Source organism: Netta rufina, assembly GCF_964035555.1.
Source record: "Netta rufina genome assembly, chromosome: 11".
Taxonomy (NCBI): Eukaryota; Metazoa; Chordata; class Aves; order Anseriformes; family Anatidae; genus Netta; species Netta rufina.
In genome coordinates this window covers 17,759,614-17,771,478 of record NC_140134.1, presented here as the reverse complement: position 1 = coordinate 17,771,478, position 11,865 = coordinate 17,759,614, and positions in this window count along the sequence as shown.

Sequence of the window (11,865 nt, the reverse complement as noted above, 5' to 3'; positions counted from 1 at the left end):
TTTGCATATTCCACCTATTAATTATGTTTACAGCCTATTCATTTCATGAGGCTCTTTCCTAGAGAAGAAAACTTCAAACTTTGTGTGTGTGTGTGTGCATATGGGGGGGAATCTCCCGGGGCTTTCCACTCGGGATGGAGACGGCTGCGAGGGTGCTGGGCTGGAGCCAAACCCAGAGGGGTCCCGACTCCCCAGACACGCAAAGAGGGTGCCCGGGGTGCGGGGGGCAGAGAGACTGCTCCTCCCGGGCTGTGAGTGGGGATGAAGAGGGAGCTGGGGATTTTCCTGAGATTAAGGAGCATCCCGCAGAGATGCTCCAGGACGCCGCGGGGTTTTCCTCGCCCTCCTCCAGCGCTGGGTCCGGTGGCAGGGTGGGTGGTTTGGGAGATGGTGGGGTGTAAGGGGGTGTACCCCCGAGGCCACCTGCCCGGAGAGGGGAGGGATGGAGAGGTTTGGCACCGGGCAGCCGCTCAGCCCCTTCACTCTGCGGCCTCCCCGGGCAAAGCTGCGGCTGGGAAAGATTCCCCCGCACCCTTTGATAAAACATTTTTTATTATGATTTTGTTCGGTTAATTATTTATTTCTTCTGAAATCTCGGAAATGTGGGCGGGGATGTGGCCGGGAAGTGCCCTTGAAGCCCGGGGGACCGTCCTGTCCCCGACCCCAGGCTGGGCGGAGAGCCCGGGGCATCGCCACCCCCTGGTCTCGGCACCCACGGGCTGCAGTTCTGCAGGCCTCGGCTGCGAAGCCCCATCCGTCCCAGGGCTTCGCACCCCTCCTGGCATTTCCCTCTTCCCGTCCCTATCTCCTCAGCACGGCCTGGCATGACCCCCGAGGAGAGGCAGAATCAGGTCCGGAGGGGGCAGAGGAGGGGGTGTGCGGGTCGAGGTGATGCGTAGCATCGCGGCCGCCCAGGTGGGATCAAAGGGCCCGAGCCCCGGAGCATCCTCCAGGGAGCAAAGGGCTGGGGCCGGGGCTGAGCTCTTCCCCCAAAATCCGCCCAGAGACCGCAGAACCCGCGGGCAGCCCCCGGCCCCGCTGCCCCCTGGGGCCCGGCCCTTTTATCTCCAGATCTCACTCGGAGGAGACGAAAAATAAAAAGTTTAAAATGTGACCTAGTTCCATCTCCCCCTCCCTTCCCCCTTCCCTTTAGATATTCACGTCATCTATTAAGTTGGGGGGGGGGGGGAGAGGGAGAAGAGAGAAGCTAAATTTACGAGGTCTGGTGGGTTCTGGAGTCTGGGTGCTGGGAAACAGGTGTTGGCAGTTCGCTAGAGTGTCAGTCAACTTTTGGAGATGAAGTCATTAGGGAGGTAGTCTCCTCGGAACAATCTGGTGGTTTCAGTCGGAGTTAATTTATACCGAAAAAAAAAAAGAGAGAGGGGGAAAAAAAAAAAAAAAAAAAAAAAAGAAAAGAAAAGAAAAGAAAAAAAGGGAAAAAAAAAGAGCCTGTAGAAATACCGAAAGGGACAAACATAACGCGAACAGATTCACACTCCTACAGATTATGCCACTTGGAAGTCACATCCTGAGAAAAATAGCCGGCTCCTACAGAGCCGCGCCGCGGAGGCGGGGGGGCTATGGGCGGGCTCCGGCCGGGGCAGCGGGGCCGGGGCCGCCCGAGGGGGGGTCTGCCCAGAGCGGGACTGTGGGGAGGGGGCCGCGGGGAGGGTCCTGCTGCCAGCACTGCCCGCAGCCCGGCCCTGCAAGGGGGGATCCCAGCGCATCCCGCCCCGTCCCACCCCGCTGCTCCCCCCACCCCGGGCCGAGCTCCCTCCTTGCCCCCCGCCTCCTCTCCAGCTCCAAATGCGACCCAGAGGCGAGGCGACAACCGGCCGGGAGGCGGCTGGCCGGGGGTCACCTCCTCCTGTCGTCCCCCCCCCACCCCCTCCTTGCCACCGGGGCTGGAAATTGTCAGTGACCCTGAACTGTTTCTCGGCTGTGTTTGAAAAGGCAGGCGATCCGCAGGCCGAGACAAAAGGTTTCATGTGCACAAATACAATCTACTTAGGGCCTAAGCACGGCGCTGCTCGGCTCTGATGCCTCACGTCCCGGCTCTCGGCCGCGCCGCTGCTCCGGGGAGAAACGGGGAGGGATGGGGAGAGGGGGGGCGCACCGGGGGGAGCGCCCGGCAAAGGCGTGGTCTGGGAGCCGCCTGTTAGGCAGGCGGCACGGCTCGGCACGGCTCGGCACGGCTCGGCACGGCACGGCACGGAGCGCACGGCACGGAGCGCACGGCGTGGCACGGCGCGGCGGGGCGCGCACGGCGCGACACGGCACGGCACGGCGCGGCAGGCGCTTAGCGGGGGGGCTGGAAAGTCCCGATGCTCGGCTCGGCTCGCCCCCCCTTCGGAGCTGGGTGACAAATCACCTCGGCGGCACCAACCACTTGTTTCTTTTAGCAGCGCGGGGAAAGATTTCATTAATGCTCCTCCGGCCCCCTCCCTCTCCCCTCCCTCCAAATCCATTCTCTCGCTCCGAGTGCGTCTTCTAATCATAATTAAAATCGTCTCATATACATCGGCGTCTCTTGTGTGCATATTGAATTGCAGGTGACTGGGCGGAATGTTATTTCACTCGAGTCTCTCATTTTTACATTTCCACCCAAACCGGCGCTGCCTTCCCCGGCCGCAGATAAGGCGGATTGTGAATATCGATAGAGGGGAGAAAGGCGATAGTCACAATCGATCGCTTACCAGGCAGCCGTCATGCATCATGTTCAATTCCACGGCAGCCCGGTACTTCACTTAATATAATTAAGATTAAAACTCAAGTGGTGGCGGAGGGCCCGTCTATCGATGGCTCGCAAGGACAGCAGCCGCCATCCAACGCCCCAGCTCGGGCGGGCAGGGGTCACCTTTTAATCCAGCCTCTTCCCCCTGTAGCACACATATATAGGCGCCTATAGCACATACATATAGGTGTCTATAGCACATAGGTGCCTATACGCCCCGAGGTGCGGGCTGCGCATATGCATAGCGTGGGAGTAGGTGCGGCTCTGGCCCTGGGCAGAAAGCTGACTTTTTCTTTTTTTTTTTTTTTTTTTTCCCTTAAGAGGAGGACAAAAAAAAAAAAAAAAAAAAAAAAAGATGCTCGCCGTTATTTACAGCTCCGAATGAAGGCAAGATGATGGTTTGGAACCACAACCGCGGCCCCACTCGCGGAGGGAGGGGGGGGGGCTGGAGCCAAGTTTATTGTCTAGCATTTCAAGGGGTTAATTTACGCGCTGTTATCATTTCTGTGCGTCTGAGGCCACGAGCAAAACAGAAATCGAGGTGCTGGGGTTTTATTCCAGGCAACGTGACAGTGCGGGCGCAAGGCGAGGAGGCACTGTGGGAGAGTTCAGCGAGCGCTGAAAGCAGCCCCACAAGCAGGGCTGCCAACCGGCTTTTCTTCCAGGCTTACATGGGGGGGTACCATTCGTTTCTTTCCCCTTTTCCTCCCTTTTTCGGATTTGTCTCTCTTTTTTGTTATCATTATTATTTTTTAACAAACGGACACGCTTGGCTCGTTTCATTCCCCGACACCATTTTCGGACTCTGTGCCTTAAAGTCATTCTAGCGATAGGTCCGTTTTTACCTCCCCTGGAGCAAATGGACAATTCACCTCGGCTTAAAGGCTGCAGAGAAATCTTCTCCGAAAGCAGAAGCTCTGCTGAGCAGCCTGGTGCTGCTGATTATATAGTGCAACTTGAAATGATCTCAGCCGGTGGAATATTAATCAAATCAATCAGGGTTGACAAATGAGAAATATTTGAAGGAAGGTGGTAATTTACAACTTTGTTATTAGTTAAGAATCTCCCGCCTTGTAAGAGTAATTAATAACTCCTGGATGGGAACAATTTGGAGAAGGAAAGAAGACAGCGTCTTGAAATAAAACAGGATAAAGAGAGGGGTTGAAAAGTGAACTGCGCCTCTGTGAAAGAAAAATTGCAAATGATTTTTTAAAAGATGTCTACAGGGGCATTATACGTATAATATGTATATAATGTATACACACGTATAAATATGGCATAATCAGAGAGAGGGCGAGCGAGCGAGGGAGACTAGACAGGAAATAAGTACTGAAAAATAAATCAAAACATTGATTCTTGTGGTCACATCTCCCATCCAGAGATTAGACGCGATGCTGGATTTCAAAGTACTTCAAAGAAATTATACCCAATATGCAAAAGTGCAAGTTAGAAACCAAAGGAGTGACTCGAAGCTGATTTGAGAAATGTTTTCCCCTCTCTCTCGTTCACCCCCGCACACTCTCTTCAATGCCTGATAAATGTGAAGACCCCTTTTCTCCCAAACTCCCGCTCAGATGGGAAAACTCAATTGTCTGTAATGTTTATAGTGTTAACCCTACTTATCTGCGGAACACTCCCCTCCCCACCCCTCCCTTTTCACTTTCCATAGACACACATTGATTATTAGACTGTATGGACCCCCCTCCTTTTCCACAACCCCACCCTCAACAACTGACCAAAATAATGACTTGTTGGAAAACTATAAATCATTTTCGTGTTTGAATCCCTGAAGACTCTATTTAAGTAAATAGGCTTACTGTGAAACAATGCATAGATCCAAGTCCTTCTCCGGATTGCTTCCAAATGCTGCCATCTCCAAAACTTTTATTTACAAGAGAAGAAGAGGAAGAAGAAGGGGAGGAAAAAAAAAAAAAAAAACTTTGGCAAACTTTATCTCTTCTTTATTATAAGCTTCAGCCTTGCCTTGGTAAGCCCCAGTCTGTTCTACAAAAGGTGGCTAGAGATTGAGATTTATTGGTTTCCAAATGAAAAGATTCATTCGATATAAGAGGTTAACTCAAAGTTCCTTAAACCGTGACTAGCATTGGCAAGGAGCTTTGCCTAGTCAGCACAAAGGCAGTTCAAAGAAACCTTTAAAAATACACACAGATATACATACACACAAACACACTCTCACACTTTAGCCTCAACTGCAATTTTCTTTTCATTTTTGTTTCTTTCTGCCATTACAAAGCCCTGAGCCCCTTTGTAGGTAGCTGGAGGTTTTTTTTTTTTTTTTTTTTTTTTTTTTTTTTTTTTCCAAGCTGAACTTTGCCATTTTGGTGTTGACCAACCCCCTTTTCTTTTGCAACCAGTGAATGAAAAGACTCAAGGAAAAAAAAAAAAAAAAAAAAAAAAGATTAAGAAGTAAACGGGGTGAGCAAAAAAAAAAAATCCTTCTAATTTATAGCGAGCAGAACAACTTTTAAAAAATAATACTACCCCCCAAAAAAAACAAATCCGTACAAAGGGGGTGGGGGGTCAGGCAAGGTGACACGCAGGAGAGAAAGGGAGCAGAGGAGGTGGCGGTGCCCGGAGAGGGACTGCCAGGGGCTGGGGAGCGGGCATGGCACACGGGGGTCTGTCTGTCTGTCTGTCTGTCCGTCTGTCTGGGGGTCTGTCCGTCTGTCTGTGCGGGGGTTGCCCGCCTGGGAGCCGCACACGGAGGCAGCCGGGGCTCGGGCTCAGGGCTCCGTCCTGTGTGTGGAGCCTGAGCTATGGAAATGGTAATGAGGGAAAATTAACCCGGCCGTTTGTTACATTGCAGGGAGATCAATGCCTGACCCAGGGCTGAGGGATAGCTTACTTCGGGAGGAAAGATATGAGATAATCGCTCTGAAACACGCTGGTGGCGAGGACAAACAGGGACCGAGCTGAATATCGCGTTTCATAATAATAATAACACCAAGCACGAGAATAAGAGCAAAGAAAGCCCCGCAAGAGCCGGGCGGCAGCTGCACGGAGCGGCCGCTGCTTTCGGGCTCCGAGGCTGCGGGGGCTCCGGGGAGGCCTGGGGGGGACCACGGCGGGTCAAGGGGAGCCCCGGCTTTACCCGGGGGCTGCGAGAGGCCGGGAGCCCCGTTCTGCAGGGGGGATGCCGGCAGGGGGTACGGCACGGCACGGCCGGGCTGCTGGGGCTGGGGGCGGCTGGGCTCCCCCGGCCGGACCGTACGGGGGGAAACGTCGAAATAAAAGCTGAGAAAATGAAGGGGTTGGCCAAATTCAGCTGGAGGAGAGACAGGGTGAGCTGCTGGCTTAAAAGCAGACAGCGGAGGCTAATGAGACCTTTGGGGTAGGAATAGTGTACTTTTTTTTTTTTTTTTTTTTTTTTTTTTTTTTTAACTAAGACATCACTAAACCCACAAAACTGGAAACAGTGACAGTGCAAAATGAATCATCCTCCTATAAAGGGAATAGGAAGCGCAAAATACGAGCGGGGAGGGGGTGTCTATCAGGCGGGGATCATAATAAAAATAATTATTTTAGAAGGCAGCACAGGAAGGTAGCGGTTCTGCCCGGGCTTCAGCAGACAACATGGGCAGCGGGATGTGCTCTGACCTGCCTCCTATTGTACAAGCTCGCCGTTGGCTTCAGGGAGGCAAAGATCGGGTTGTAGCTGAATAAAGTCCAGCAAAGTTTGCTGGATGGCAGCCCTTCCTCTGCCTCTTTCTCTGAGCTTCAGCCGGAGCCGGTGTAAAAGCAGCCTGGATGTCAAATGTCTCTCTTAAGGCTGCTCCCGCAAGCCAGTTCGCATATGCTTCTCCCAGAGGTTTTGCCATTATTTTTATTTCGTGCTTTATTTATTTTTTTTTTAAAGTTTCTTTTTAAGGCTCAGTGTAACCGCCAGCCGAAAGGAGGAAATTTTAGGTCAGCGTACAGTTAATTTCCAGGGGTCGTTAATTAGTAATGTTGCAGGAGTTAAGGCAGAAACTTGTTGGCTGAGATTAGATTCTGGAGGAAGGAAAAACCTGCCAGTGGACTCCATTACATCCACAACCGGGGACTACTTTCTCCGGAAAAAAAAAAAAAAATGCTTTTTCAGGCCGGCCCGTGGGCTCCAGCCACCGGCCGGGGACCGCTGGGGGGGCTCCGGGAGCCGGGGCTGAGCCGAACCCAGCGGCCGCAGCGTGGGCACCGAAATGCGGCTCCGTAGGGGCCAGCGTGCTGGGGAGGGCTCTGGGGCAAGGGGGGAAGAATACAAGGGTGGGGGGAGATGGCACTTAACGTGACGGAACTGTCCGTGATCAAGGGAAGGGGGCGGCTGGTGAAGCCGTTTTCAAAATTGGGATTATCCCGAACCCTTGGAATTAAGGGTGGCTGAATGTGGCAGGGTGGTAGTGTGTAGGTAGCGAAGGATAAAGTTTTAAGCCTGATGTCTGCCAAATGGAAATATTCACCGTAACAGTTAAAAAGACACTGGGAAGAATCAAACAGGAAAAAAAAAAAAAAAAAAAAAAAAAGAGAGAGAGAAAACATCAAACCGCGAGGCTGGCCGAATAGCCCGAAAGGGAACAAACGGGGGACGGCGGCAAAGAGGAGAGAAAATGATTCTGTGATGCCTGCATATTCCGACAGGAATAAATGCAAAATGAGAAATCGGAGAAGCGACTCTGTGTAGCCTGTCTGGTCTATATAGCAGGGACTTAAAAAATTACATCTGGAGCAGAGCTGTCCTTGCCTGGCCGTTATTACACGTGGATTTTTTTTTCCTTTTAGCAACAAGTATCCATGCATCTAAACTAATTGATGCTGGAGTTTCTTGGAATTTATCCAAAGAGCAATACACTTTTAATTGTACGTTGCTTAAAACACCATTTCTTGAACAGTGTGAAACAAGTCATAAAAGTCATAAAGCGTATCGCAGTTTTTTCCCCCACCCATAAATACTCAGCCGACACTCACAATTCCCTCCTAATACTCCTAAGGGGGGCAAAAATAATTTCGAAGACGTGTAACTACATCATAAACTTGGGCACTGTTAATCCGTTTTAACTCATTTAGAAGGCGCTTCTGAATTTATTTTTCTAGGGAAAAAAAAAAAAAAAAAAAAACGTACACCTTCCCAGCTCTTTCTATTTATCCACGAACAAGCGAGATTTCGAAATCTAATTTCAAACCCAAACGCTAATGTTGTAGTCCAGCTCCGGGGTAGAACTGGGTTACTGTGCAAACTATTTGGGTGGAGATGAAAAGGCCTGTAAAGTTTATATACATTTCTGTTTTCCCCATCCCTCACTTGGAAACTCAGCCAGCAGCATCCGTAGCTAATCAGCCAGAACCAACCTTAAAAAGCTAACTTTTTTTTTTTTTTTTCCAATTAACAACAATATATTTTCATCATTAGAGGCCATGGCTATAAATATCTGACTATATTTTTTTTCCTAAAAAAAAAAAAAAAAAAAAAAAACGACGGAAGAGTCACTGTCTCCCTCCCCCCCCCCCCCCTTTCCCCGCACACCCACACTTTTCGTGTCTAAAATTAGCACGAAAACTATGCACTGGAGAGAAAGTGAAATGTAGCTAAGGCAGGGAGGCTTCGTTAGTTCCCGCAAAGGCTGGGGTCTCAGCCTGGGCCGCAGACACAGCAATCAAAGGAAGCCAACTGCATCTTTGCAGATCATTTTGGAGCTTCAGAGAGCGATTCAGGCTGGAAATCTGTAAAATCCACGCAAACCTTTCTCCTCTCGCTACTAGCCACCCTTTGACACAGTTGTATTGAAGTTGGGGCTGGAAGGTCCTTGGAGGTCTCTGAGTGTGACAGTACTTAGAATAGCGGGTAGATGGCACAATTTTCTAACATTTAGAGAGAAGAACCCACGCTGGGAGCAATAAGTCCATTTAAAAGCCCTTTATTTAAGAGGAACAAAGATAACTGACAAACAAAGTACAGAGACATCTCAATGAAATTTCTAGAGAAGAATAAAAAACTCTCCGCAAAGGAAAATACAAGTTCTCGGGTTTATTTATTGTTATTTTAAGTACAATACCGAAATTAAATTAAATTAAAATATATACGTAGCTAACAAGACAATATCGCAAACTGTGGATGTTTAAATCGGAGATCCAGGATAGTAAAATACGAGGAGCTATTTGAAAGGAAGGAAACTCAGAAAATAGGGTTAATGTTTCAGAATGAACACAGCTCTCGCACGCCCGTTGTTTAAAGGACTCCATCAAATCAGCACATGCATTTTTTTTTTCCAAGGCGAATCGCAGAAAGATGTGGTCAAGGGGGGGATAAGACCGGGGGAGGAGGGAGAAATTTGAGGTTAGGAGATACTTTCTAGGAAAGGGAAATAATCTGAAGGGCGCTATGTGGCCGCATTTCAGTAATTTTTTTACAGTGCTTGAATCCAACAATGAATGGTGGTTCCTTCTGAGTTCACTCCTTTTATTCGCATACACGCTAATGGGTAGGGATCAAAGCAAGGGCTAAGAAAAAGGAGAGAGAAATTTCGGCAGAGGTGGGCAGCATCTCCCCGCGGCGGTGCGCCTCCACCCGCGGCTCCCAGCGCCTGGGAGAGACACACGGACAATTCGGGGACAATTGCCCCCCTGCCACCATCCATCTTGAAGCCCGAAACTCGACGACTTTTGGTACCAAATACACATCTCGTCGACATTTTAGGGGTTGAAGGAAAGAAGCAAAGGGCGGGTGAGGGGGTGTGGAGCAGAGAAATCAGGCATTGATCCGGTTTGATCGAGTCTGTGGGCTTCCACTAGCAATAGGCAGGCAAACACTCCCAAAACAGAGACAGACACACGCTCCCAGCTCCTCTGATTATGTTAAAAAGGGGGGGAAATAAAAGGAGGACGGAAGATATAAAAAAAAAATGGGGAAAAAAAAGCGGAAAAAAAATAAAGAGAAAAGGCAATAAGCGGTACGTTCCCTCGAATCTGTGGTGCTGTAAAGAAATCAGGTTCCGTATAAATGATTGTATTTGGGTGGGTGCTTTTCCGACTTATTTGTTGAGTAAATCTCCCTCACTGCGCTGAAGGCGAATCCCTGTTGATAAATCCATCATTACCGTTTGGGTACAGGGAGACAGCAGCGCCACTAAATTTATCTTACATTTGTAGCGCTTTAATAGACATTTATTAAATGCTTTTAGAGAGAGACATGGGGCGCCTGATTACATCCTAGTTATAGACAGAACATAAAGACACACGTTAACAGCAATTTACAAGAAGGAAAAGAATAAAGAAAAGAAAACAAAGAAAAGGCAAAGTTTGGGAGCAAAGCTGCTGGGAGACAGTCATTGTGCGCCTTTCGGCATGGACGCCGACCACCGGCTTTTTTCTCCTGCATTTCTCGGAATATTAATCGTGGCCTATAGACTCGTGTGCGTGCAGCCATATAGATACGTGTATAGGACATGCACACGGATGCAGAAGGAGACGTGCGGATGGATCAAACGGCGCTATACGCGCATTTCTGTTCCGTAAGGCAACATCAGAATACAGGAGAGCAGTTACAATAGATTCATCACCCTCTTTCACACTCGCCCTCCACCCCCCGCTTCCCCCCCGCCAGCTTTTAACTCTAATTTCAATCTTCTTCAACTGGAGAATCTCCAGGGACCTGGGCAAACTTGTGTAAAATAGTTAAACCAAGCGTGTTTCAAAGAGGATTGCTGAGTTCCTCTTCCTGCCTTAATAAACCGAAAGGCCCGGTTCAAAGCAAACACACTGGAATCAAAATTCAAAATATCTCACGACTCGCACGGATCGAGCAGGCTCAGAGCAATGCATTCAGTCTCACGCGTTGGTGGCCACGTAGTGACAAACATTTCGCCCTGCTTTTTGTGTGTGTGTGGAAATCCTTCCTTTGGGCTTTTTTTTTTTTTTTTTTTTTTTTTTTTCCCACTATCTTTTTTTAACCTTTCTATTTTTCTAAAAATCCCTTCCGCTGGCTCTCAGGTACACGATTAAAGCCACCTCTGGCTTTTCTAAACTTAACCCGCTCCGGCAGAGCTCGGACCAAATGCGGCTCAAGCCCACACCGCAGCGCACCCGCCCCGCGCCGCCCCGTTTAGGGAGCAGTGATTTTTTTTATTATTATTTTTATTTTATATATGTATATATATTTTGCGGGTGTCTTGCGAACATCGCGTCTGCCTTGCCTTCCCACCATCCGAGTCATGCCAAGGACAGCAGCGGCCGGATTTCGCGTTCAGCTCGGAGCTCATCCCCTTTCAAGACCCTTGGGTCGCCTTTAGCGGGGGACAGGGAGGCGCACACACTCGGGAGATTCTCCGCACCTCCAGAAAAAAACAAACAAACAAACAACAAAACCAACAAACCACAAAAGCGAAACCTTCCCCCCCGCCTCTGCCCTTTTTCAAGAACACTTCTTCTATCTAAAAGTTTCCAAAAGAAAATAAATACAAGTGACACTGTGCTGGGGGAAAGCTCATTAGTTCGTTGTCCAACTCTAATAAAAGAACAGAAGTGCAAATTATAGAGTTCAGCTTCAACACACGCTCTGTCAACTAAAATCAACCGAGTGCAGGCTTGATTCAAATAGCTGCGAAGTTGGTCCGCAATTCAAAACCACCTTCCCCCTCCTCCCTTCCCTTCCCACCCCACCTCCACCCTCCGCCCTGCCGCAGGGACATTTGGTGGAAAAATATTGTTCCAAGGAAGGTAATGATAAAGCTTAACATTAGGAAGAGGAGTGCGCAAACTCATTTCCCCATCGGTGATCCCACTAAAACGAGCGTGGTGCTGTGCTGGGCAGGGCTGGGATAGGGGCTGCGTGGAGGGGGGGGGGGACGGGGGGAGGAGGGACGGGACTCCTGAAATAACATCTTCTTTCCAGCAAGGTAGAAGAAGAAACGGCCCCTTTGTTTTGATAATTAGCTAAGCCCAAACTAGGAAAGCAGATGTGTTTGCTTAGCTAATCATAAGACAAGTTTCTTTCAAAGAACTCATTGAGCGATTGCAATTGTGAAGCAAAGAGAATGATTTCATTTTCCTCTCCCTCGCCTCTCTTCCCCCTCACCTTCCACCCCCCCCCCCCCATCTATATTTTTTACTCCTTCTAATACGATATAAACGCTTCCGATTAC